General features: G+C 40.4%; 3 pseudogenes; all 3 read right to left on the reverse strand.

The window, feature by feature from the left end:
- Positions 1–312: 312 nt before the first annotated feature.
- Positions 313–852, reverse strand: LOC140522562 (ferritin heavy chain-like; annotated as a pseudogene).
- A 14,749-nt stretch (positions 853–15,601) lies between these two features.
- LOC140524820 (ferritin heavy chain-like) lies at positions 15,602–16,233 on the reverse strand (annotated as a pseudogene).
- Positions 16,234–17,087: 854 nt separating this feature from the next.
- Positions 17,088–25,751, reverse strand: LOC140522563 (protein RCC2-like; annotated as a pseudogene).
- Between the last annotated feature and the right edge of the window lie 1,682 nt (positions 25,752–27,433).

Here is a 27,433-nt window from a genome sequence, read left to right on the forward strand (position 1 = left end):
GTAGAGAGTTTTTAACTCCATGGAAAGAAAAGACTTTCTAATATTGAGGGCTGTTCAAAATGGAATGGGATTCCTCAGATCATCGTGGGGGATCTTCACTATAGTTGCGATCTTCAAAAGATTGAGATAAGCATTCATTGGGGGTATTAGTGTGTTTGATTTTTTTTCATCAGTGCCCAGTCACTTTATTGGGATGTAAATGGTGCCAGTTTTTTAATACAGATTATGGTCAGATAACCCAAATATGCATGCACTGAAAGACAGTAGGAGTCAAGGCTGCAGTTCCCAGGTGCGGGGTAAGCCAGGTGTGGCTTAGCTCTCATTCTCACTGTCTCCAAAGGTGTACTTCTCAAAAAAGATATTCCTCTATGTCAGAAACCAAGGCTCCCATATTGTACAGGTTGGTTACGTGATCACTCAGGTGTCTGATGGACTTTACCTGTTGGTCCAGGTAGTGGGTTTTGATGAAACCATTTAAATGGGGGTCATTTCTGTTATTTGTCAGCTTGTGCAATTTCAGTAACGACTGAGTGACTTTTTTCCAGGGGCAGGACACACTCCACTGCATTCAGCCCACTCTCGCAGTCATCTCGGTGTTACTTCTTGATGTCTTGTAGGAAGATGCGGCCACCACGCTGGTTCCGAAGTTTCATCAGCTTCTCAGCATGCTCCCTCTCCTAGTGGGACTGGTGGAGAAAGTACTTGACAAAGTTCTTCAACGCTGCATCATCTAGGTAAAAGCAGTAAGACATGGAGAGGTAAACATAGGAGGCGTTGAGGTACAGGTGGATCTGGCGCTTCAGAGTCCTCGTGGTAAGTCTGCTGCACATGAGAGGGGGAGCATGTTGTCATGGCGGCGGCAGAGGCTGTGCAGGGGCTGGGGGTGAGACTCGGGCTGATGCTTGGGTGGCGGCGGAGGGAAGGGAGGACGCGGGCCTAGGGCCGCTGAGCAGGTGGCTGCAGCGGTAACAGGAGGATGGAAGAAGTGTTGCTTAGTAGAAATGAACGTGAACAAGGGCAGCTCTGGCCAGGAATTCCGGGCAGCGGATTCCGTACAAGCAGCGATGAAGCAGGAAACCTTAGCGACTCCGCCTTCCCTGCGTTTCTGCCTGATTGAGAGAATTCTTGAAGAGTCTTTTTTGTTGATGAGTTATATGAATTATTTCGGAGGAACTTTGGGTGTTTCATCCAATATTGATTCTGAGGCTCACGAAAAATGAAAGATTGAAATCGTTTAGCTGGCCAACAGGAGCATAGATTTTGATCTGAATGATCTTTCAGCATCTGTTCAACGTCACAGGATAGTGGCAGCCACGTATTTTGGTTTAAGTCAGTTCTTGGTTTTAAAGCTTTAGAAAGGCTAATATTATTTTAATGGTTAAATCCCTATTCTAGATAAAACTTACTACTTAGGAAATTAGATAAAAATTCAGTTCTTAAGCTATTAGCACAATAGCTAGCCCTGCAAAATGTCATTGCTGGAGTCAATACGAAAGCGTATCTTTCATGAATACCTGTATTTAGCAGCAAAGAGCCTCTCTGGAATCGGTTTCCTTTTGGAGCAAGAGGATGCGTTTGGAAAGAAGGTGCTGTTTTTTATAATGACGTTCTTGGAAGTGGAAATTTTACAAGGATGCTCTTGGAAGAATAGGGTTTGTGATTTTTTTAGGTTCCTTTTTTGTTTGTTTGTTTGTTTGTTTGTTTTTAGGAATGCTAAGTCCACAACGAAGAGCAAATATTTTAATTGAACATTTAGAGTAGAGGAAGGGAGAAAAGAGAGAAAGGAAGCGATAAACTTTGAGGATCGTACAGTAAAAAAGTAGTTAACATAGAATATGTTTATAAAACAGAACCTCAGGAAGACTAATAAATAGGAGCTTCAGGAGACCTTTTCACTGAGTAATCTCTTCTCATTTCCCTTCTTTGTGTTCCAGGGAACACTGTCAAGGTGGACTGTCTGGAGGGGCCTGGACAGCCTGCTGGCAGCTTTGCTGCTCCCAGCATCAGGAGAAGGTGTGGGGATTATACTCAGGGAGTCATTTTTTCTTTTCTTTTTCATTCTTGCTCTGGTCCCTCTCCTTCACCAAGGAGTGTAAGTAGCCTATGGCAACCTGCTCTGTGTAAATGCCATCCAGGGTTTTCACTTTTTGGGCAGCTGTGGAAGACTTGGGCTTGTGATAGCAGTAGCCCAATGCACCACACGTTGGAGACAGGCTCCAGGTGATGGTGCTCTCATCTGCAGCCATTGTAATACTACACTTACCACAAGCTAAGCTTGTCATTGTCCAGTCACGGAGGCCCTGAACAGCTTTGAGATACATGGTGAACTCCAGAGAAGTGTTGGTAGCACCCCAGAAAAACAGGCTACCAACTTCAGTGATTTCGAAGGGGCAGGGGTAGCCTCCTGGCCCAGGAAATTGAACAGCTTCACCAGAGGAGGGGTCATACTATCCTTCTACTCTGTGTGGCTCAGTCAGCCATCCCCTTCAAATGCCCAAGAGAAAACACATTTCTAAGAGAAAAGAACCAGAGTGTGATTGGTGCCACAGGCAACATTTCAGACAACGACACTGGCGACTGGCAAAATCTGTCCATCTTTTGTCTTCTCAGTGAAGATGAGAACTAGCAGGGGACCAGATTACACTCATATTCTATCCTCTGAGGCTGGGCAATGAATTTCCAGTCAGAATTGTGTCCCAGCCGACCACATTCAGGGCACCCAAAGGAGTAGAGGTTTCGTTTACAATCCATTATCATTCTGAATCCAGCCCCACAAGTCATTTTGGTATTGGGCTGGCCATTGTAACCTATCTATGCAGGACTGGGGATGGCATTAATCTGGTAACCAAGGCCAAGTTGCCCCAACTTATTCTCTGCAAATGCAAACACACAGCCAATTTCTGTCAAAGATAGAGTGTGGTTCCTCCCACAAGCAGCAGACAAGATCACTTCCTTGCTGAGGACTTCCATGAGTTTCGGGGCTTCCACTCTCTTGGTATCACGCAGTTCCAGTTACCCCTTTTCATTGTGATCCCAGCTCCACACTTCCCTTCTGTGGTGAAGAGGAGACTTGGAGCAGCACAGGGGTCAGAGACCACCATCCCCACCTAGATCCCAGAAAGACAGGCGTCTCTGTGGTGTCCCAAAAGTTCTGCCCCAGATTGCTGTAAGCACCTTGTTATGTAGTCACTTCCTTCTGAAAACTAAGTCCAGATTGGTTGCTCCCAAAATCAAAAGATGCCCTCTGCCTTTAGAGCCTTCGGGATAATAGGAGAGGGAAAGAGCCTGGGTTACCTGGCCCCTGCCTTGCACTCACAGTCCTCCCTTGGTGTGCTCCATCTCCAAGATGATCGAGAAGGAGTTTTAGAAGGATGCTGGGAATTTTTGGAGGAGGAGGTTAAAGCAGGGGAAGACAATGGCATGGCCTTTGGCATCCCAGCAGAGGCCTCTTGGAGTTTAGGATTTGATGGCCTTTGAGAATCCTCCTCCCCTCTTGCTGAGGCCAGGAGAATAACACCCAGGCAGCGGGACTGACTCAGTTCCCAGAGGTCGCTGATTCCTGATTCCCCTGGCTTGAGAAGTGCTTGTACCACCTTCCTTCTGTCCAAGAACACCCCGCCATCCTAGTTGGGAGTAGTGGTGAGAGAAGCCCCAATCCCTCCGTGTATCTGAGGTGATCAGCAAAGGTGAGCCAGACAGCAAGGTGAGCCACCTTTAGTGGTCAGCAGAAGAACAAGTTACTAACGTACCGTGTTCTCCTGAAGCTGAGGCTTGGGACGGGGCTAGACACATAACCTTCAGTACCTACACACTTAGAGGAGGTTTGGTGTTTTCCTTTGGGACATTGGCATTGAAAGGCTTTGGTGTTAATGTTTTTTCCTCTATTTACCCTATTACCTAGCTCTTTCAATACTTAGATTATGTGTATATCTATCTATATATATGTGTATATATATATGCAGATATATATTCATATCCCTATCTATATGTAATTTGTATCTGTGTCTATATCTATCTCCATATCTATACTGTGTATGTGTGTATATATATGTATATATATATATATATATCTGTATCTACATCTATAGCTATATCCCTGTCTGATCTGCTTATTTTTATTTCGATATCAATATTCAATCTTTATCTGTAGGTATATTTGTCTATATCTATATTGATATCCATTCCTCTAATCTGTATTTACATATCTGTATCAGTGTATCTATATTCATATGCATATTTATATCCATATCTCTCTCATTTCTATATGTTCTTATTTCCAAATATATATCTCCAATCTGCATCTGTAGCTATACCTATCTTTATCTATATCTATATTCATGTCCATATCGATATCACATCTGTATACATGTTTGTACCTATATTTATGTCTTTATCTGTCTATATGATATCTGTATGTGTATTGATATATTCATACATTCATATCCCCATCCATAGAAAATCTGTGCCTGAAATCTTTATCTATATTAATGTCCATATCCATATCTAATCTGTACCTATATCTGTATCTATCTCTATCTACATATAAACATACACACATACACAAATATGCATGTCTCCTACATGTGTGTGTATATGCATATTTTCTGTGCATGGATTTAAATTCTCAACCCCAATTCAAAGACAAGACAAGAGATTCTGAAGTAATGACAAAAGTTTCCCTAGTTAATGTATTAGTCTTCAAATAGATATTTGGTCATAATGTCCCCTACCCTTCACTCTGTAGGCCCACCTAGCCTTTTCCAAACCAGAAGTCAAAAGCATATGTTATATTCTGTTTCTTTTCTCTCATTCATATAAATATTCCGTTGCTAAACTCAGCTCACTCTGTCGGTGCAAGGGGACCTTCTGTCAGGAGAGATATTCAGCAATGATCCCTTCTCTTTCCTAAGAAAACTTCTAAAATGGTATAGGGGGAGATTGCTTTCATTACAAAATCTGAGTTCCCTTGTCAGTAAGAACCAAGAATGGATATTTATTAAAACATATAATTTTATCATCCTAACTTATATAAAGCAGTCTTTGTGCTCCTGTGTGTATCTTTAGTTAAAGAGGTTCCCTCATTATGTACTTTTCTTTTCTTTTTCCCAAGTTAATTGATGAATATAACAGCGAAATATCTCTCTCCACCCATTTCTGGCCAAAGGGAAAGAAAACAACAACCCTCATCACTGTGCTTTTTATTTTGCTTTGTAACAGAGATCTTTCCTTCTTATCTGTAAAAATTACTTTTCTATTAAATGAGGGCAACTAGGTGATAGCTGGTCTGGAGTCTAGAATATCTAAGTTCAAACCAGGCCTCTGGCACTTTACTGCTGTGTCCTGGGCAAGACACAGGAAAATGAAAATAATAATACCTATCTCCTACAGTTTTGAGCAATATTAGTTAAGTGATTAACATAGTGTCTAGCACATGGTGGTACTTAATCCGAAGTGTGGGGGAAAAAATTGGTGTTCTCATAAACACACTCGCAAACATTTACTAGAATTAGTTAGAGGTAAATAAATTCATTGCCAGGTACTGAACCAATGAATTTCATAGATGTGTATGTACTCATACATATATTTAAATACCTTGTTATTTCTATGATTTTAGTCAGAAAAATCTTGTATTTTAGTAAGGTATATGTATATGAATATATAAAAATAAAGATATGCTACTCATTATTTGACTGTTTATTATGGGAGTTCTCAAAGTTATGAGGCTGCCTTTTGCTTGTGTCTGGATTTGGTTCATGGTAGCTGTTTAGGCAATGCCCAGTGAGAAAACTTCTACCATTCAGGGGATCAGTAATTATCTTGCAACATATGGTCGTACAATATTGCCCAGAGGACTGAAAGGTGATATTAACTGTCTAGTGCATTTTATTGGCAGAATATGAACTCAGATTTTCTTTCTCCAGAGACCAGTCTGTTATACTGCCTCCGCTGGATGTTACCGAGGGAATCCTAAATTGTAACATGAATATATATTCACGAATTGACCACTTCTAAAATTAAATGTCACCATTCCTACTTAACATTAACATATTTCCAAGGCCCTCCCGTTTTGTCCTTGTCTGATGTGGTGACCCTGCACAAGTAATTTTTCCTTATATCATCTACAGTTGTGAGAAACAAACGAAGTAGTAGTAAATTGCTCTTGAAGTGCTTAGAGTTGTGCCTGGCACATAGTTAATTCTACAGAAATGTAAGTTATGAATATCGTCATCAGTGTTGTTATTATTTCTACATATAGGAAAAGAACCAAGCCCCACCATTAGACTGCTGCAAGCTTCAGGGATTTTCCTGTGTGCCATTAGCGCTTTTACCACTTGGGATCAGCAGTGTGTCTAATGCCAGACACCCTCTCAGACCTAGAGCCACATACCCTGAATCTAAAGTACTTTGAGAGCCAAGTTCCTATCTGTAGGAGACCAAGGGCTAATCCTCAAATTACATCCCACTAAAGTTTGCTTGAAATATGTCCAATTTGTGTATTGTTTCTTTTGTCATTTCTTTGCAGTCCCCTCTGACTTATCAAAAGAGGCACCTATTAAGCATTTGCTGCTAATAAGTGGGGAAGAGTCCCTGAATGCCAATTCAACAGTTTTTCTATGTTAAGTAAACTAGTGAGTTTCACCTCTACCATGTGATGGCATCCATTGATAATGAAATGGCAACTCTTTGGAGCAATAAATTTATCTACTAAACAGTCACTCATCTCTGACTACCAACTCATGAAACAGCCTTTTCACATGTAACACAGTCAGAAGTACCTTCTCCCTCATGCACACAAGAACTGATGAACTAAGCAGAGATTCTTCAATATTCTCCAGAAAAACCCTCACATTCTCCATCTCATTCCTGCAAGTATTCCAAGAATACAATTTTGTGATGCTTAATTTACAGGAATTACACAAGATCAAAAGCTAGTCACCTGAGCATTTAGAAAAACCTGCCATGTTTCTCCACCTCAGTTCTCTGCCAATGTGGTTTTACTTCAACGACATATGCTAACTGAGTCAAAGTTGCCTTGGAAAAGGCAGGTTGACCCCTGAACCTGACCATATTTTCCTTTAATGAACTTCTAAAAATATTGCGTTGACAGGCTCGTTTTCATGAACAGTGATTGTCAAAGGAGAAGCGGTGAATATCAGAGTTGAAAAGAAACCCAGTGAGCATTTAATTCAAACTACATACTTGATAAAGGGTGACAATCGCAACTTAACTGTCAGCCTCTGCTTCAAGACTTTCAATAAGACCTTGCACTACTCTCAATGGCAGTCATCCCGCTTTTGGATAGCTCTAACTGCTTGAGCATTTTTCTTTAGAACAAACTGAAATATAGGCTTCATGTATACATTGCTTCCATGTCTGTCCTTGAGCGTCAAACAGAACAAATTAAATTTCTCTTCCATTAGTTGGGCCTTTCAAGTACTTAAAGAGAGTTATTCTGTTACTCCGTGGTCTTATCTTGCCAGGATAAACAACTCAACCAATTGTTCAACCAATCTCAAGGCAGCATGTGCCCCAAGCTATTTATTATAGAAACTGCATATGTCTGGATACCGTCCAGCTAATCCATGCCCTTCTGAAAATGTGGGGTTCAGGAATGAACACTAGACTCTATTTGGGCTTTCACCAGGGGACCATCACCTCCTTATTCCAGAAGCTTTACCATTCTTGACATTACAAGTTCACTAATACTCTCAGATCTTTCTCCAGGCAAACTGCTAATGACATACTACCTCAGCAGTTTATTTCACAAAACCAAGTGTAAGACTTACAATCTTGAAAGTAATCTTATTAAATTTAGCCAATATTTGAGGCCAGTCACGATCTTTTCCATTCTTTTTTATCCTTTTGTAAAGACAATCGAGACAGTAGTTATTCTTCTCAAGGCCTTCCTATGCTAAACAGTCTTGCAAATATCATCAAGAGTGGTCCAAAAATCTCACCCAGCAATTCTGTCACTTCCCAGGGAGGTAATTTTCTTAGGCTCCATGATCTGAATTTATCAAGGATATCTTTGATTTCCTTACTTAATTCACTAATGAAATAAATTTGTAGAAATTTATGAATATATATTAAATATTATCTAATTTGTACTAATTTGCTAATTAGCAATTTTCATTCTGTCCTTTCTTCTTCAAAGGTTTTACAAGCAAAGAAAAAAGCATAATAATTGGGCAGCTCTGTCTTTTTTTCTGCTTTCCTTTAATTTTATCCCATCTACCCTGGGTAATGGGCAGCAATACCTAGTTGCATCTTCATGGGAGACTTTCTCCTCTGAACCATCGCCTTGCCCTGACCATTTCTCTGCAACTGATGGGGGGTTCTCTTTACTTCAAGGCTGTCTTGGTCCACTCTCCACCCCTGCTTTGATACTGTCCACAAAGAAGTCTGCTATGTCCTCAATGGCCAATATGTGGTTCCAAGGTATTTTTTGTCTTTGTGGGGATCTAGCTGTTACCCTGGGTAAACTTGTAGACTCTGAAGTTGCATAAATCTCCACCTTCTTGTAATTGGATGGCTTTCTATGGGTCTGTTATCATGTGTGGTCCTGTCACACCAGGATTTCTTAACACAACTCCATCATGGGCTGAAGACCTCAACAATGATCTCTGTTGTTCCCCACAAGTTGCCCTTTAGGTGGGATCCCTACCCATATGTCCTCTTCCAATTCATGGTATGTGTCTGCAAGAGAATATGCCCTGGTTTTATAAGGCGCAGCGGTTTGGTTCTATCAGAGGTTTTCTCAGCTGAAGCCACAATTACACAGTATACTTTCTTTTAGTGTTTTTTTTTTTTTTTGAAATGCCAATGACAGCTCTATATCTGTCACACAGCTGAAATCTCAGTTCCCCTAAATCGGCACATCTATCAACCTTTGGCAAAATCAGATCCTAATCCTTCCAGGTCACTAGGAAGAAAGACAAAAGTCAATCTTGCTCCAAGTAAATGATAGGTGGTTTGAGTCCTGATCTCTGGATCCCCGGCAGAGCAGTTCTGCAGAGATGCCTCTGTGTTTCATAACTTAAGAGTTATTTGTTTAGGATACTGACTCCATGGTGAGCCCCCAGGCAGGATAGTAACTGTGAATGTGCTATCTAAGGGCAGAAGTGAGCTTAAGTCAAGACTCTTTTCACCAGCCAGTGCCTGCACAGCCTCCCCTGGGGATGACGTAGCCCAGTTCACTCCAGACTCCACCTCCTGTCTTTACAGCACAGGGTGACCCATCTGAAAATCAAAGCACTGAGCACTCAGGAGTCACCAATGGCACCGCTGTCTCTTTGGTCTGTAAGGAGAAAACTGGTGACTAACTTCAAGGGAACTCAGAGGATACTGAAAGAGGGCAGGGTGGGGATAAAGGTGTAGAGAGAGAAGTTGCAGGGAGGAAGGGCAGAGGAAGGAGGAGCAAAGGGAAATGGAATCCTGTGTTTGGTAGTGCAGGACTGCAATGTTCAGGTTGTGGGACTTCCCTGAAGACATGAGTATTTCAAGGGAAAGTTATTAAATTAAATCACATGGAAAGACAAATCATAACACTCCCCCCAATAAAACCAGGGCATATACTCTTATATATAGACACAGCATGAATGCGCATAGGAGGGATGTGTAAGGATCCCACCTAAAGGGCAAACTTGTAGGGAAAGTATGGTCTGCGTTCCATGTGGAGGGGCAGCTCACACTTGTGATGTTCCAGAATAACTGATTTCTTGTCATTCGGCATGTTTTCTGCTTGGTATGGGAATACATTGGATACACTGTTCGATACATGGTTGCACAGGTTCTGCATTGGTCTTGTAATGGCTAATATGTTCTCACTTGCGTTTTGATCTGATGGCTATATACATATACATGTGTACATACGTACATGTGTGTATGTGTATATACATATGGACATATACACACACACCACACATACACATACATACAGATATGTGTATGTACATATATACAATATCATACAATTTTCCCTCCAACTATCCTAATACTGAGAAAACTCTCAAGGGTTACAAATAACTTTCCATGTAGGAATATAAACACTTCAACTTTCATAAGTCCCTTATGATTTCTCTTTCCTCTCTACCTTTTCATTCTTTAGATTTTGGTACTTGAAAATCAAGTTTTCTATTCAGCTCTGGTCTTTTCATAAAGAAGGCTTGAAAGGCTTCTGTTTTACTGAATGTACATTTTCCCCCCAGGAATTACTTGGTTTGACGTCTAGAGTTCCTCTGACCTCTGGAATATACTATTCCAGTACTGTGGAAATAAAATCAGGACAAGACAAATCTGGCAGCTTGGACATTATAGCATCTCTGCTAGATCTTGTGTTATCCTGCTTGTATTTCCACAATACTCCAATTGTTTCTTTATGACTGCTTGCAACATTTTTTTCCTTGACCTGGGAATGCTGGAAATTGACTACAATATTCCTAGAAGTTTTTCTTATGAAATCTCTTTAAGAAGGTGATGTGAAGATTTTTTTCAATGTCTATTTTACCCTGCGATTCTAGAATATCAGGGCAGTCTCCCTTGATAATTTCTTGAAAGATGATGCCTAGTTTATTCTTTTTTTTTCTGATCATGGCTTTTAGGTAGTCCAAAAAATTTTAAATTGTGTCTGTTGGAACTATTTTACAGGTTCTTTGTTATTCCAGTGAGATATTTAACATTGTTTTCTATTTTTTCATTCTTTTAGTTTTGTTTTATAGTTTCTTGATGTTTCATAAAGTCGTTAGCTTCGATCTGCTCCATTCTAATTTTTAAGCAATTATTTTCATCAGAGAGCTTTTGGACCTCCTTTTCCATTTTCTCAATTCTGATTTTTAAGGCAGTCCTGTCTTCATTTGCTTTTTGGATCTCTTTTGCCATTTGGGTATTTTAAGGTGTAATTTTCTTCATTATTTTTTGGTGGTGGGTATAGCAAGCTGTTGACCCATTTTATATGATTTTCTTCCATCATTCTCATTTCTCTTCCCAATTTTTCCTCTTCTTCTGTTACTTGATTTTCAAAATCCTGTTTCACGACTTCCAGGGCCTGTGACCAATTCATATTTTTCTTACAAACTTTGGATGTAGGAGTTTTGACTTTGTTGTCTTCTTCTTCTTGTATGTTTCGATCTTCCTTGTGACCAAAGTAAGATTCTATGCTTTTTGGTTTTATTACTACTTTACTACATTAATAAGATTGACGTTATTGCTTGCTTTATGGGTATATTTCTTTTACATGCATATCCCCTTTATTACTACTACTGCTGCTACTACTACTACTACCACTACTACTATAACTACTATTACTATTACTATTACTACTACTGCTACTACATATAGCATATATGTAGAGAATTAATATTTGCACACACTTTATACATATAAAAACTTTTGATCCTTTGAAAATCTATGGAAGGTGGGAGGCATTGTTATGGTTTTTCAGATGAGGAAACTGAGACTATGGAAATTTAAGTGACTCGATCATGGTCACATCACTAATCATTTCCTGGAGCAGAATTTGTACTCAGTTCATACTGACTCCCAATCTAGTACCTTATCCATGGCATCACCACATAGCACCTTTTATAAGTTTACTTTCCTTAGAGATTTACTCCTTTCACAACTCTTCCCTCCACGTTCTCTATTTCCTTTATGGTTGATTCACTTTACTTTTTAACCACGTAAAAACTAGACAGTCATATCCAATTATTTCTGTGAGTTCTCTAAGCAGCATATAGGCAGACGCATCCAATTGTAACATTCCTTCTATCTTTATCGGTGTGTTTCACTTTCATTTTCTTATTTTATATATCTTCTGCATTTCTTTGAAATTTCTTCCTCCTTTTGAGATGGTTTTCGGGATTCTTCTCCATCTGGAATCCTGATTAGATGGAGTCTACCTCTTGTTCCATCAGCTCAAGTTCATATTCAATTGTTCCTAAACTTTTCCTAAATTTTTCCTCCCGATATTTAGTCTCTGAAATTCTTCACGCATCCAAAATCTTCTCTATCTTCTTTTCATTCAATTTATCTGATTCATTTTCTATTCCCTTCTATCCTATTCCCTTGGAAGCTGGGTTCCTGGGGGTGTTACGGTCACCATATTACAGACTATAGGGTGGAAAAGTTGTTTGACATCACCACTTGCTGTACATAGAGTAACTCTTTGAGTCATGCCCTCTAAAGAATGCTGCTGATCCTGAATCAAGAACTGTCAAGGTGATGCTTATTCAATTAACAGACCTCTCTTGTGATTTGGGATATTTTCTTCTCTCAGAAGGATGTCATTGTATTTTCTTGCCATCTTCTGATTGTAGTAAAGGGTTGAATAATTCCCTAGCATTTTCATTAGTAGCAATTATTGTAGGTGATGAAATGCGTACCTAGCGAAACATTTAATAAAGTTTAACTAATACTCTTTTTATTTACTCCTATGTCCCATCTTGCATTTGACATTCTCCTCAAAATGTCTACAGCATGACTTGCTCAACCATATCTTCCTCTTGGTGCCTACACACCTGCTACACAAACCAGCTGTTCGGCCCAAGCACTGGGCCTTGTTACGGAGCCCAGGATCTCCAGAGCACAGGGATGCAAATGTTTAAACGAAATGAACAATATTATATGAGCAATTTGCATGTTGACACACAGCACAGCACCTGGTATAATCAGAAAAAATATGAGTGTGGAAAAAGTATTCAGAACGTTTTGATTATGGGCGAGAGCTTTCCACACACGACTATCAACGAAAAAATAAAATCCCAGAGACAAAAGCACACCAGGAAGTGACCCCTTAGCAGCTCACAAGCTTTTAAGCTTGCTTGAGGGTTCACATCTACTGAAACTTATTCTAGTGAATACCCAAGTCCTTTGAATTTCTTCCTCTAAAGATTAAGCCATATTTATTATTTAATAATATGTGTAAAGGATTTTGAAAATTTCCAAGTTACATAAAAATGTAACTTCATTCAACCCAAGTGGGGTAAGGGAGGGACAGTATGTGAGTTACTTTTTATAATTAATTCTATAAAATTACACTGTAAAGGTGAAAATAGTTAATTTATTTAAAATAGAAAAACAGGGTGTAACAAAATAACACTGAAGCAGGTTTCAATGCCCATGAGCCAACCAAGTTAGGGCACCAGGACTTCCCTCACATCCCCCTCACAATCTACCCTATCCCTTTTAACTTTCCCCCTACACTCATTATCAACCCAGCCTCCTATAGCTCCACCCCTCCCACTCCCCCACCCCAGGGACTGAAAGTTGTTTTTGAGTCTAGTTGAGATCTAGGCCCCAGCTCTAGGGGAGGTCATGGTGGGATCAATAACTCACCCATCTGATGACCACCAAGGGTGTCTCATGTTGATGTCTGGCGCACCTCAGATACACTGAGAGGGTAGAGGCGACTGTCACTACCACTCCCAACTGGGATGACTAAGGTCTTCCTGGACTAAAGGAAGGCTGTCCCAAGCCAGGTTGGGAAACCTCCAGAAACCAAATCAATCCTGCTTCTTGAGTGGTAAACTCCCAACAGGAGGGGAGGGGGACCCTCAAAGGCCACAAAACCCCTCCCCTTGCTAGGAGCTGCCTGGCCATACCTTCTTCTTTCCCTGCAGATGGTGTGGTTGTCCTCCTCCTCCTCTTCCTTCTCATCCTCTCTTCCTGCTTTTACTCCTCGTAGTCCTCCCCCTCATCTGTGTCTCATCACCATATTCCTTTTCCTCTGCTCCCTTTTCTCCAACACTTTTGCATCCTTGCCTCCTCTCTCTCCAGTTCCTACTATCTCCTTCCTTTTCATTATCTTTTGCCTTCTTTTCCTTATCTTTTTCTTCTTTCTTGACCTTTTTGTGCCTCTTCCTCTCTTCTTTTCTGTTTTCTCCTCCTCATCAGTATTTCTTGATAGCACGGATCCTCGCAGAGTTGAACAAGAACTTAGTAAGTGTTTCATCCATCTCTCTATTGAGATGTTTCTATGCCCCATCAATGAAACTCAAGTGCCCCCACCTAGCCAAATGGATAAAAAATGCTTCTCTGAATAGGCCTGTGCTGCTGAATGAATCATAATGGCTATGAACAAAGTTTGGAGTAAGTGATATATACCCCCAATCCCCAGTGTAAGAGATTAGCTTCTAACCAACAACCTCTGGTCACTTGTGAACCTCTTCACAAAATGTCATAACACAATTGGACGGAGGGAGGCAGAGTAATCCAAAGTGGAACGCTCAGGGCTCTATATTAAGAAACTCACCTGCACAGGACATTGGGCAGCAGAACCCCTATTTATATACTCTGAGGTTAATTAGCAAACAACTTATTCTTTTTTCTCTACTTTCTTCCAAGGCTATGAAACCTAGAGATAGGACTCAGGATAAGCCAGGTGATTCAGCCTGATGAAAGCCACACAACACGGACCCATTCTTCCTTCACCTGTCTAGTCCACAATTGGCTGCATCTGAGATCAGTTTTGATTTAGTAGGGATGGCCTTCGGGTACCAGTCTCTGTTGACAGCAGCAAAGGACTGGACAGCAGGGTGACTCAGTGTTCACTCACCATTTTCCTATCAAAGACCACCGAAAGATTCCTGTAAACTCTAAAGGAAACTAGGACTTATCAAACCAGTCATTGAGTGGGAATTTCATCCTTTCTAAAGGAACCAGTGCAGGGTTTCTTTGGACTGGTGGCTTCCCCAGTACACCAGCATTTGCTCTCAAAAATGGTAATTAAGAATTCTTCACGAACAGGAAGCAAGGACAAAGTCTTTCCTAATAATATTAACAAGACAAGTAAGAAAAGAGGATTTTCTTTATGAAAATTCATTTTTTTTTGTACAGAAAATAAGAAGTTGCCATTAATAAAGGACTTAAAGGATTGTAGAGGTTATCTCATTTGATGTTCATAAGAGCCCCGGGAGGTAGGTGCAATTATTGTCCCAGTTTTGCATACAAGGAAACTGAAGAAAAGTGATTTGTGCATGGTAAACCAGCTAGCAAATGTCTGTGATAGGATCTGAACTCAGGTCTTCCTGACTTCAGATACAGCATCCTTGCTGCCTGGGCCACCTAGCCACCACGTCTTCATTTCCAAAAGAGCAGCTCTGGATTTTCACAATATCCTCAAATGTTACTAATTCTCTTTTCACCCTTTTTCTTCCCCTTTTCCCTGCCTCTGACTTAGCCTTATGACATCAAAAAATTTAACCGGTCTATGTCGCTTTCACAGTCCTACCTACTCCCCTAAGGGACAATCAGAAACCAGAGAAACTCAACTAAGCTCCAAGTGTTAATGTATTCACCCCATCCCCAGGAATGCTTGCATATGAACAGTGTCTTCCAGAAACAAAATCCACTTACCTTAGGTAATAAATTGTAGTTTTCAGCTCTACACAAAGAAAACACTTTCTAATAAGTAGGGCTGTCGAAAATGCCATGGGATTCCTCAGGTCTTCATGGGTGATCTTCACCATAGTGGTGATCTTCAAACCTTTGAGATTACTATTGATTGGGGTATTGTTTTTTTTTTTCTCATAAGTACCAGGTCACTTTATTGGGATGTATATGGTGGTAGTTTTTTGATACAGATTATGGTCAGATAACCAAAATATGCGTGCCCTGAAATACAGGAGGAGTCATGCCCACAGTTTCCAGGTGTTGGGGAGCCAGATGTGACTTAGCTCTCATTGTCACTGTCTCCAAGGGTGTGCTTGTCAAAAAGATATTCCGTCCTGACGGAATGGGGAGAGGGGCTGTGGGGGGGGGGCATTTTGTGCACGTTGGTTAAGTGATCACTCAGTTGTTTGATGGACTTTACCTTTTGGTCCAGGTAGTGGGTTTTGAGGAAAACATATACATGGGGGACATTCTTGTCATTTGTCATCTTGTGCAATTCCAGTAACGACTGACTGACTTTTTTTCCAAGTACACAGCACACTCCATTGCATTCAGTCCACTCTCCCAGTCTTCTTGGTCGGGTTACTTGATGTCCTGCAGGAAGATGCAGCCACTGTGCTGGTTCCGAAGTTTTATCAGCTTCTCAGCGTGCTCCTTCTCCTAGTGGGACTGGTGGAGGAAGTAAATGGCAAAATTCTTCAACGCTACATAATATGGGTCAAAGTAGTAAGACATGCACAGGTAGACACAGGAGGCATAGAGCTCCAGCTTGATCTGGCAGTTAATGGTGGCCTCTGAGTCCTGGTGGTGGGTCTGCCACACATGAGAGGAGGATGATGTGGTCATGGGGGTGGTGAAGGCTGTGCAGCCTCTGGGGCTGAGGCTGGTTTGGCGGTGGAGGGAAATGAGGCCGGGGGACTAGGTAGCTGAGCAGGAGACTGCTGCGGGAACGAGAGGACAGATGAAGTGGGGGTTATTGGAGGTGAAAGGTGGACAGGTGGCTAAGGGCGGCTGTGGCCTGGAATCAAGGGGCAGGTTCAGTTCAAGTACTGATGAAGTAGGAAACCACAGAGATTCCTCTTCATTGTGCTTCTGACCATTTGGGGAAGTTCTTGAAAACTCTCTTTGTTGATGAGTTGTATGAATTCATTGGGAGAAACTTTGGGTTTTCCTTCCAATATTGATTCTGTGACTCTTGAAAAATAATAGATTGAAATCGTTTAGCTGGCAGACAGGAGCATGGATTTTGAGTGCAATGATCTTTCAGTATCTCTTAAAAGTCACAGGATACTGGTAGCCATATATTTTGTCATAAGTCAGTGTTGTTTTCAACGCTTTGGAAAAGCTTTATTTTGTTCTTTCTATGATTAAATGTCTGTCGTAGGAAAAACTTCCTACTTAGGAAAATAAATAAAATTTCACTTGTTAGGCTGTTAGCACAATAGCTAGCCCTGCACAACGTCATTGTTGGAGTCAATATGAAAGGAAAACTTGCATGAATAGGTATATTTAATTGCAAAGAACCTCTGCAGAATCTCTTTCCATTTGGAGCAAGAGAACGCACTTGGAAGAGGGAGTCTTTTTTTACAAGACTTTCTTGGAAGTGGGAATTTTAACAAAGATGGTCTTGGAAGAACAGGGGTTTACTTTTTGTTTTTTGTTTTTTTGTGTGCCTATTTTGGGAATCCTAAAGTCCTCAACTGAAAGCAAATATTTTAACTGAACATTTGGGGTAGGGGAAGGGAGAAAGTAGAGAAAGGGGGAGAGAAAGACTTCGGAGATTCTACAGTAAAAAGGTAGCTGATGTTGAATTTGCTTATAAAAGTGAACCTGGCAAGACTAACAAATAGGAGCATCTGCGACTTTTTCACTGAGGAATCTCGTCTCATCAGCCTTCTTAGTGTTCCAGGGCACACTGACAATGCTGACTGCCTGGAGGGGCGTGGAGAGCCTGGTGGCAGCCTTGCTGCCCCCAGCATCAAGAGAGGATGCAGGAATTATATTCAGGGAGGTTGTTTTGACTTTAATTTTTAGTCTCCCTCTGTTCCCTCCCATTCACCAAAAGGTGTGAGTAGCATATAGCAATGTACTCTGTGTAAATGCCATCAAGCGTTTCCACTTCTTGGGCAGCTGTGGAAGGCTTGGGCTTGTGATAGCAGTAGCCCAATTCACCAATGGTTGGAGACAGGCCCCAGCTGATGATACTCTCATCTGCAGCCAGGATAATACTACTCTTCCCACAAGCTAAGTTGGTAATTCTCCAGCGACAGAGGTCCTGAGCAGCTTTGAGATACATGGTGAACTCCAGAGAAGTGTTGGCAGCACCCCAGAAAAACAAGCCACCAACTTCACTGACTTTGAAGTAGCAGGGGTAGCCAGTGAAGATTTGCCTGGCTTCCCGGCCCAGGAAATTGAACAGCTTCACCACACAGGGACATCCTTGTGCTCTGTATGGCCCAGCAAGCCATTCCCTCCAATCGCCCAAGAGATAACACGTTTCTAAGAGTCTAGAACCAGAGTGTGATTAGCGCCACAGGCAACATCTCAGACAACGACATTGGGGACTGGCAAAATCTGTCCATCTTTTGTCTTTTCAATGCAGATGGCAACTAGCAGGGGACCAACTCACAGTCACATACTATCCTCTGAGGCCGGGCAATGAATTTCCTGTCAGAAATGTGTCCCAGCTGACCATATTCAGGGCACCCAAAGGAGTAGAGTTTTCCTTTGCAGTCCATTATCATGCTGAATTCATCGCCACAAGTCATTTTCCTGTTTGGTTGGCTGTTGTTCATTAACTGTGCAGGGCTCAGAATGGCATTGCTGTCGTCCAAGGCCAAGTTGCCCCATCTTGTTCTCTCCAATAGTAAACACACAGCCAGTTTCTGTCAAAGTCAGAGTGTGGTTCCTCCCACAGCCAGCGGACACCATCACTTCCTTGCTACGGACTTCCATGAGTTTGGGGGCTTCCGCTTTCTTGGTATCACCGTGTCCCAGCTGCACCTGCTCATTGCAACCCCTGCTCCACAGCTTTTCTTCTGTGGTTAGGAAGAGACCGTGAGCAGCACAAGGGTCATAGACCACCATGCACACCTAGACCCTGGACAGATAGCCATTTCTATGGTGCCCCCACAATTTCTGCCCCAAATTGCTGTAAGCAGCATTCTGCTTAGTCACTTCAGACCAATGAGGTGCCAGTTGGTTCCTCCCAAAATCAAAAGATGCCCTCTGTACTTGAAATCTTCAGGTTTGGGGGTGATAATGAGGAGAGATAAAGAGGCTAGGTCATCTGCCCTCTCACCCCCAGCGCCACACACACGATCCTCTCCTTGGTGTAATTCATCTCCAAGATGACCAAGAAGGAGTTTTACAAGGATGCTGGGGATTCTTGAAGGAGGAGGTTAAAGCAGGGGAAAACAATGGCATGGCCTTTGGCATCCTAGCAGAGGCCTCTTGGATTTTAGGACTTCATGGCCTATGAGAATCCTCCTCCTCTCTTGGTGAGGCCAGGAGAATAACACCGAGGCAGCACGACTGACTCACTTCCCAGAGGTCCCCAATTCCTGATGCACCTGGCTTGAGAAGTGCTTGTACCACTTTCCTTCTGTCCAAGAACACCCCGCCATCCTAGTTGGGAGTATTGGTGACAGAAACCCCAATCCCTCCGTGTATCTGAGGTGATCAAGAAAAGTGAGCTAGACAGCAAGGTGAGCCACTTTTAGTGGTCAGCAGAGGAGCAAGTTATTAACCTTCCATGTTCCCCTGAAGCTGAGGCCTGGGACAGGACTAGACTCATAACCTTCAGTACGTAAAGACTGAGAGAAGGTTTGATGTTTTCCCTTGGGACATGGGCATTGAAAGGGTTTGGTGTTAATGTGTTTTCCTGAATTTACCCTATTACCCAGCTCTTTCAATTCCAAGATAATTTTTGCATCTATACATGCATACATATATATATATATGTATAGATGTATGTATATATATATACACTTATATATATGCATATACATATCTATATCTAACCTATATCTGTATCTATATGTATCTCTATATTATATCAGTGTATCTATATTCATACACCTATCTATATGTGTGTCTACATCCCTGTTTAATCTGCTTATGTTTCTATTTCCATATCTACCTATTCTGTGTCTATAGCTATACCTATCTGTATGTACATTTATACTCATGTCCATATCTATATCCCTCTCTAATATGCTTATGTTTTCATTTCAATGTCCATCCAATCTGTGTCTGCAGCTATATCTATCTCCATCTATCTATCTACCTACCTATCTATCTATCTATATACATTCATGTCCAAATCTATATCTGAACTGTATCTGTTTGTATCTTCCCATCTATATCAGTGTATCTGTATTCATATCTATATCGATATCTGTGTCTAATCTGTATATGGTCCTATTTCTACATATATATCCAATCTGTATCTGTACCTATATCTATATTAATCTATACCTATATTTATGTCCATATCGATATCTCATCTGTATCTTTGTCCATATTGGTATATATGGTACACATATCTGTATGTGTATCTACATCCATGTCCTTATATTCCTATCCCTATGCATATGTAATGGGTATCTGAAATCTATATCTATATTTATGTTTATATCTGTATCTAATCTGTATCTACATCTGTATCTACCTATATCCACACATAAACATATAGACATACACAAATATGCACGTCTGCTGCATATATGTGTTCATGCATATTTTCTCTGCATGGAATTCAATTTTCAACCTCAATTCAAGGATAAGACCAGAGATGCTGAAGTAATGACAAACGTTTCCGTAGATAATGTGTTATTCTTCAATTAGGTATTTGATCAAAATGTTCCCTTCCTCTCACCCTGTAGGTTCACCTAGCCTTTTTAAAAGCAGTAGTGAAAAGATTATGTTATGTCCTATTTCTTTTCTCTCATTCACATAAATTTTCAATGGCTAAACTCAGCTCACTCTGTCGGTGTGTGTGTGGGGGCCTTCTAGCAGGAGAGATAATCAGCAATGATCTCCTGTATTTCCTAAGAAAAGTCCTAAAATCATATGGGGGGGGGGAGAGTGCTTTCATTTAAAAATCTGAGTTCTCTTTCCAGTAAGAAATAAGAAGGGATATTTATTAAAACATATAATTTTATCATCCAAAGTTGTATAAAGCAATCTTTGTGCTCATGTGTATGCATCTTACTTAAAGAGATTTCCTCATTAATGCCTTTTTTTTCATTTCCCATATTTATTTATGAATAAAAGAGTGAAATACTTCTCCACACCCATTTCCTTCAAAAGGAAGGGAAATCAACAACCAAAATCACTGTGCTTCTATACTTTGCTTTGTAAAAGATAGCTTTCCTTCTTTTCTGTTCAAACTACCATTCTATGAAATGAGGGCAACTAGGTGGCAGCTGGTCTGGAGTCAAGACTGTCTAAGTACAAACCTGTCCTCGGGTCCTTTACTGCTGTGTCCTGGGCAAGACACAGTAAAATGAAAATAAAACTACCAATCTCCTACAGTTGTGAGGATCAAAGGAAATATTAGCAAAGAGATTAACACAGTGTCTAGCACATAGTGGTGCTTAATGCAAAGGATGGGGAAATAAAATTGGTGATTTCTCATACACAGAAACACAAACATATTTAGTAGAAGTAATTAGAGGTAGATGTGTATTCCTCCTTCATTGCCAAAGAAGACCATGCCATCAGAGAAATAATGGCATGACTTGCACTTGACTTTGTTTTGAGTGAGAGAGCCCTGTGTATGCCACCAGCCTCACTTCTCTTCTGGACCCATCTGAATCCAGTGACCAGATATTCATCAGGATGACTGGAGATGACCCAGGATGAGGCAATTGCGGTTAAGTAACTTGCCCAAGGTAACACAGCTATTGAGTATCAAGTGTCTGAAGTGAGATTTCAGCTCAGGTCCTCCTGATGCCTGCACTGGTACTCTATCCACTGCACCATCTAGCAGCCCCAATTAGAGGTACATAAATTCATTGTCAAGTACGGAATCAATGAATTTCGTGTGTGTGTGTGTGTGTGTGTGTGTGTGTGTGTGTGTGTGTGTGTGTGTGTGTGTTGTACGCATACGTAGGTATAAATGCCTTATTATTTCTATTATTTTAGTCAGAAAAATCTCATATTAGAATAAGTTATATGCATATGAATACAGAAAAATAAAGATATGTTACTCATTATTTGAGTGTTTAGTATTTGAGTTCTCAAAGTTATGAGGCTGTATTGTGTTTGAGTCTGGATTTCCTTCATGGCAGTTAATTAGGGAACTCTCAGAGAGAAAACTTCTACCATTCAGTGGATCAGCAATTGTCTTCCAATTTATGATCATAGAATATTGCCCAGAGGATTCATAGGTGTAGTTACATGACTAGTGTGTTTTACTGGCAGAATATGAACGTAGACTTTCTTGCTCCAGAGATCAATCCGTGATACTGCTTCCCCTGGAACTTACTGAAGGAATGCGAAATTGTAACATGAATATTATTCATGAATTGACCATTAATTATAAAATTAAATTCCACCATTCCTACCTAACATTAATATTTTTCCAAGGCCTTTTATTTTGTCTTTGTCTGATCTGGTGATGCTGGACAAATAATTTTTCCTTTATTATCTTAACTTTAAAATGGGGGTGATAATAGCAGCTACTTCCCACAGTTGTGAGAATCAAATGAAGCAACCGTAAATTGCTCCTGAAGTGCTTAGCATTGTGTCTGGCACATAGTTTATTGCTACATAAATGTGAGTTATTGTTATCATCATCAGTGTTGCCATTATTTCTACATAGAGAAAAAGAACCAAGGCCCACCATTAGACTGTTGCAAGCTTCAGGGATTTTCCTGTGTGTCATTAGCACTTATACCACTAGGGATCAGTAGCGGGTCTAATGCCAGACACCCCCTCAGACCTAGAGCCACATTCCCTGAACTGAAAACACTTTGAGAACCCCGTTCCTATCTGTGGGAGACCAAGGGTTAATCCTCACTTTTCAACCCACTAAAGTTTGCTTGAAATGTGTCCAATTTGTGTATGGTTTGTTTTGTCATTTCTTTGCAGTCCCCTCTGACTTACCCAAAGAGGCATCTAACTCGCATTTGCTGCTAATAAGTTCGGAAGACTACCAGAATGTCAACTGAATTATTTTTCTATTTTAAGTAAACCAGTGCTTTTCACCACTACCTTGTGATGACATTCACTGATAATAAAATGGCAACTATTTGGAGCAACAGATTTATCTACTATGCAGTCACTCATCCTTGACTACCAATTCCTGAAGCAGCCTTTTTACATCTAACACAGTCAGAAGCACCTTCTCCATCATGCACTAAAGCACGATGAACTAAGCAGATATTACTGAGTATTCTCAAAAAAAAAAAAAAAAAAAAAACAAACAACCCTCACACTGTCCATCTCACTCTTGAAATGATTCCAATAACACAATTTTGAGATGCTCCATTTTCAGGAATTATACAAGATCAAAAACTAGTCACCTGAGCATTTACCAAAACCTCCCATGTTTCTCCACCTCAGTTCTCTGCCAATGTGGTTTTACTTCAACGACATATCCTAACAGACTCAAAGGTTCCTTGGGTAAAGAAGGTTGACCCTGAACCTCACCAACACTTCCCTTAATGAACTATTCAAAACATCTTGTTGACAGGTGCATTGTCATGAGCACTTATTGTCAAGGGAGAATCAGAGAATTTCAGAGTTGAAAGGAAACAAAGTGACTACTTAATTCAAACTACATACTTGAAAAAGGATGATCACTGAAACTTAACTGTCAACCTCTGCTTCAAGACTTCCAGTAAGAACTTGCATTAGTCACAATGACAGCCACTCCACTTTTGGATAGCTCTAAGTGATGGAGCATTTTTCTTTAGAACAAATTCAAATTTAGGCTTAATGTATACACTGCTCGCAGGTCTGCTCTTGGGAGTCAAACAGAATACATCAAATTTCTTTGCTATATTTTAGGCCTTTCAAGTACTTAAAGAGAGTTATTCCTTGGTATTCTCTTGCCAGGGTAAACAATTCAGCCAATTGTTCAACCAGTCTCAAGGAGGCATATGCTCCAAGCTATTTATTATGGAAATTGCCCATGTTGGATACTGTCCTGCCCATCCATGTCCATCTGAAAATGTGGGGTTCAGAAAGGAACGCTAAACTATATTTGGTCCTTGAACAGGGGACCATCACATCCTTATCACAGAAGCTGTACGTCTTTTTACATTACAAGTTCACTAAAACCCTCAGATCTTTTTCCAGGCAAACTGCTAATTACGTAGTACCTCCGAACTTTATTTCTTAAACATAAGGGTAAGCCTGCACATATTGAAATTAGTCCTGTAAGATTTAGCACAATATTCAAAACCAATCAAGATCTTTTCCAGTCTTTTTTTCCTTTTTAAAAACAAATAAGGACATAACGTTTTCTTCTCAAGGCCTTTTCTTACAACTATCACCGTCAGTGGTTCAACAATCTCACCTACCAATTCTATCAGTTCCGAGGGATGCAATTTTCTTAGGCTACATGATTTGAATCCATCAAGGATCTCTTTGATCTCTTTTATTTGCCAATGAAATAGATTTCTAAGCATTGATGAATATATAGTATATATTTTCTAATTTCTATAAATTTTCTACTTAGCCATTTTCATTCTGTCCTTCTTCAAAGGTTTCTCAAGAAGAGAAAAAGGTAAGGTAGTAAGAATTGGGCAGCTCTGTCTTTTTTCTGCCTTTGGTTACTTTTATCCCATTTTCCCTGGGTAATGGGCAACAAAACTTAGTTTACGTTCATCTAAGACTTTCTCTTCTGAGTCCTCACCTTGCTCTGACCATTTCTCTGCACCTGATGAGGGGTTCTCTTGTTTTCAGGGCTCTCTTGGTCCATTCTCCATCCCTGCTTTGATTCTGTTCACAAAGAATTCTGCTATATCCTCAACAGACAATATGTTTTTCCAGGGCTTTGTGGGGATGTGCCTGTGATCCTGGGCAATATTAAAAACTCTCAAGCTGCACATATTTCCAACATCTTGGTCTTGGATGGCTTCCTATAGGTCTGTTATCATGTGTGGTTCTGTCAGTCCAGTATTTCTTAACGCAAATCCATCATGGGCTGAAGACCTCAACAATGATTTGTTGTTTACCACAAGTTTGCCGTTTAGGTGCGATCCCTTCCCATATCTCCTCTTCCCATTCATGCTGTGTCTCTATGAGAGAGTATGCTCTGGTTTTATGGGACACTGTTGTTTCTTTCTATCAGAGCTTTTCTGAGAGGAAGCGACAATTACAGAATAGGCTTTTTCTTTCTTTTTTTATTTTTTGCAACATCATTTACAAAACTTTATCAGTCACACAGCTGATATCCCACTTCTAAATCCACACATTTGTCAACTTTTGGCAAAATCAAATCCTAGTCCTTGCAGGTCACTATCAAGAAAGATAAAAGTGAATTTTGCACCAAGTAAATGATAACTGGTTTGAGTCCTGATCTCCAGGTCTCAGGCAGAACATCTCTGGGGAGATCATCTTTATTACATAACTGAAGGGTTATTTTCTTAGCACACTGACTCCCTGATGAGCTCCCCAGGCAGGATAGTACATGTGAATGTGCTATCTAAAGACAGAGGTGAGTTTAAGTCCCTCATGTGACTCTATTCACCAGCCAGTGCCTGTAGAGCCTCCACTGGTGGGGACCTAGCCCAGGTCACTCCAGATTCCATTCTGTCTCATTACTACACAGGGTCACCTGTCTGAAAAGCAAGGCGGCCACACACGAGAGAGCCAGCAGCGGCACCACCATGCATTCGGGACTCTGAGGAGAAAAAGGGAAGACCAGCTTCAAGGGGACTCAGAGAAGACTCAAAGAGGGTGCGGTGGGGATAAGGGGGCAGAGAGACAGGCCTGGGAGGAAGGGCTCGAGAGGGAGAAGTAAAGGGAAAGAGACCCCTGCATATTTGCTGGTGAAGGTCTGTAATGTACAGGTCGTGTGCCTTCCCTGAGGACACAGCTATTTCAAGGGAAAGAAATTAAATCACATGGTAAGAAAAGTCCTAATAGACCCCCACCCCAAAAACCAAGGCATATCTTCTCATATATATATACACAGCATGATTGGGAAGAGGAGGGATATATAAGGATCCGACCTGAAGTGCAATCTGCCAGGGAAAGTGTGGGGCTGTGGAGTGGCAGCTCACAATTACGATGTTCTGGAATAACTGATGTCTTCTCATTGGGCTTGTTTTCTGCTTGATATGGGGTCTGTTCGATACATTGTTGCACAGGGTCTCCATTGGTCTTATGGTGGGTGCCAGTCCCATGCTCTCAGATGGGTATTGATCTGATGGCTATATGGATGTACATATGTACATATATACACATATGTATGTATACACATATACACACATGTCACACAGATATACACACATAAATACATATGTATTTATATGTATATATGTAATATTCCCTCCAATTATCCTAATACTAAGAAAACTCTCAAGGGTTACAAAATATCTTTCCATGTAGGCATGTAAACATTTCAACTTTAGTAAGTCCCCTGTGATTTCTCTTCCCTATTTACCTTTTCATGCTTCTCTTCATTCTTGTATATGGAAGTCAAATTTTCTCTTCAGCGCATTTAGGGATTCTAACCTTAAAATGTCTTTTCATCAAGAAGGCTTGAAAGACCTCTATTTCTTTGAATATACATTTTCCCCCTCTGAAATATTATACTCAGTTTTCCTTAGCAGGTGATTCTTGGTGTGAATCCCAGAGCTCCTTTGATCTCTGGATTACCTATTCTAGTATTGTTGGAAATACAATCAGGATAACACAAGATCTAGCCACTTGAACATACAACATCTCTGCTCGACCATGTGTTATTCTGATTGTATTTCCACAATATTTCAATTGTTTCTTTCTGGCTACTTGCAAGATTTTTCCTTGATCTGGCAACTCTGGAATTTGACTGTAAAATTCCTAAGAATTTCCTTTTGGGATTTCTTTCACAAGGTGGTTGGTAGATTCTTTAAATATCAATTTTACCCCGTGGTTCTAGAATATCAGGGCAGTTGCCCTTGAAAATTTCTTGAAAGATGATGTCTTTGCTATTTTGTTTTTGATAATGGTTTTCAGGTAGTCCACCAAACTTTAATTTGTCTCTTCTAGGTCAATTTCATAGGTTGTTTGTTTTTCCAGTGAGACATTACACATTGTTTTCTATTTTTTTTTTGGTTCTTTTTCTTTTGTTTTCTGATTTCTTGATTTTTCCTAAAGGTATTAGCTTCTATCTGCTCCATTCTAATTTTTAAGGAATTATTTTCATCAGGAACTTTTGGACTCCTTTTCCATTTGGTCAGTTATTGTTTTTCAGGCAGTCTTCTCTTCATTTGCATTTTGAACCCCTTTTGCCATTTGGGTGTTTTAAGGTGTTATTTTCTTCAATATTCTTTTGGGGCAGGGTCTCCTTTAGCAAGCTGCTGTCTCATTTTACATGATTTTCTTGCATCATTCTCGTTTCTCTTCTCAATTTTTCCTCTACTTCTCTTACTTGATTTTCAAAAGTCTTTTTGAGTTCTTCCAGGGTTTGTGAGAAATTCATATTTTTCTTGCAGGCTTTGGATGTAGGAGTTTTGACTTTGTGCTTTTCTTCTATTTATATGTTTTGATCTTCCTTGTTTGAAAAGCAAGATTCCATGCTTTGTAATTTTATTACTACTTTACTCTCTTTATAAGGTTTACTTTTTTCTTACTTACAGATATATTGCTTTTACATACTTATTCATTTTATTACTAGTAGTAGTGGTGGTAGTAGTAGTAGTAATCTTCCTACTTCTGATGCTACTATTACTACTACTACTACTACTACTACTACTACTACTACTACTACTACTACTACTATTACTACTACTACTCCTACTACTACTCCTACTACTCCTACTCCTTCTTTTCCTCCTGCTCCTACTCCTCCTCCTTCTCCAACTCCTCCTCTTCCTATTACTAC

This window comes from Notamacropus eugenii, chromosome 2 (assembly GCF_028372415.1).
Source record: "Notamacropus eugenii isolate mMacEug1 chromosome 2, mMacEug1.pri_v2, whole genome shotgun sequence".
In the NCBI taxonomy this organism is placed as follows: Eukaryota; Metazoa; Chordata; class Mammalia; order Diprotodontia; family Macropodidae; genus Notamacropus; species Notamacropus eugenii.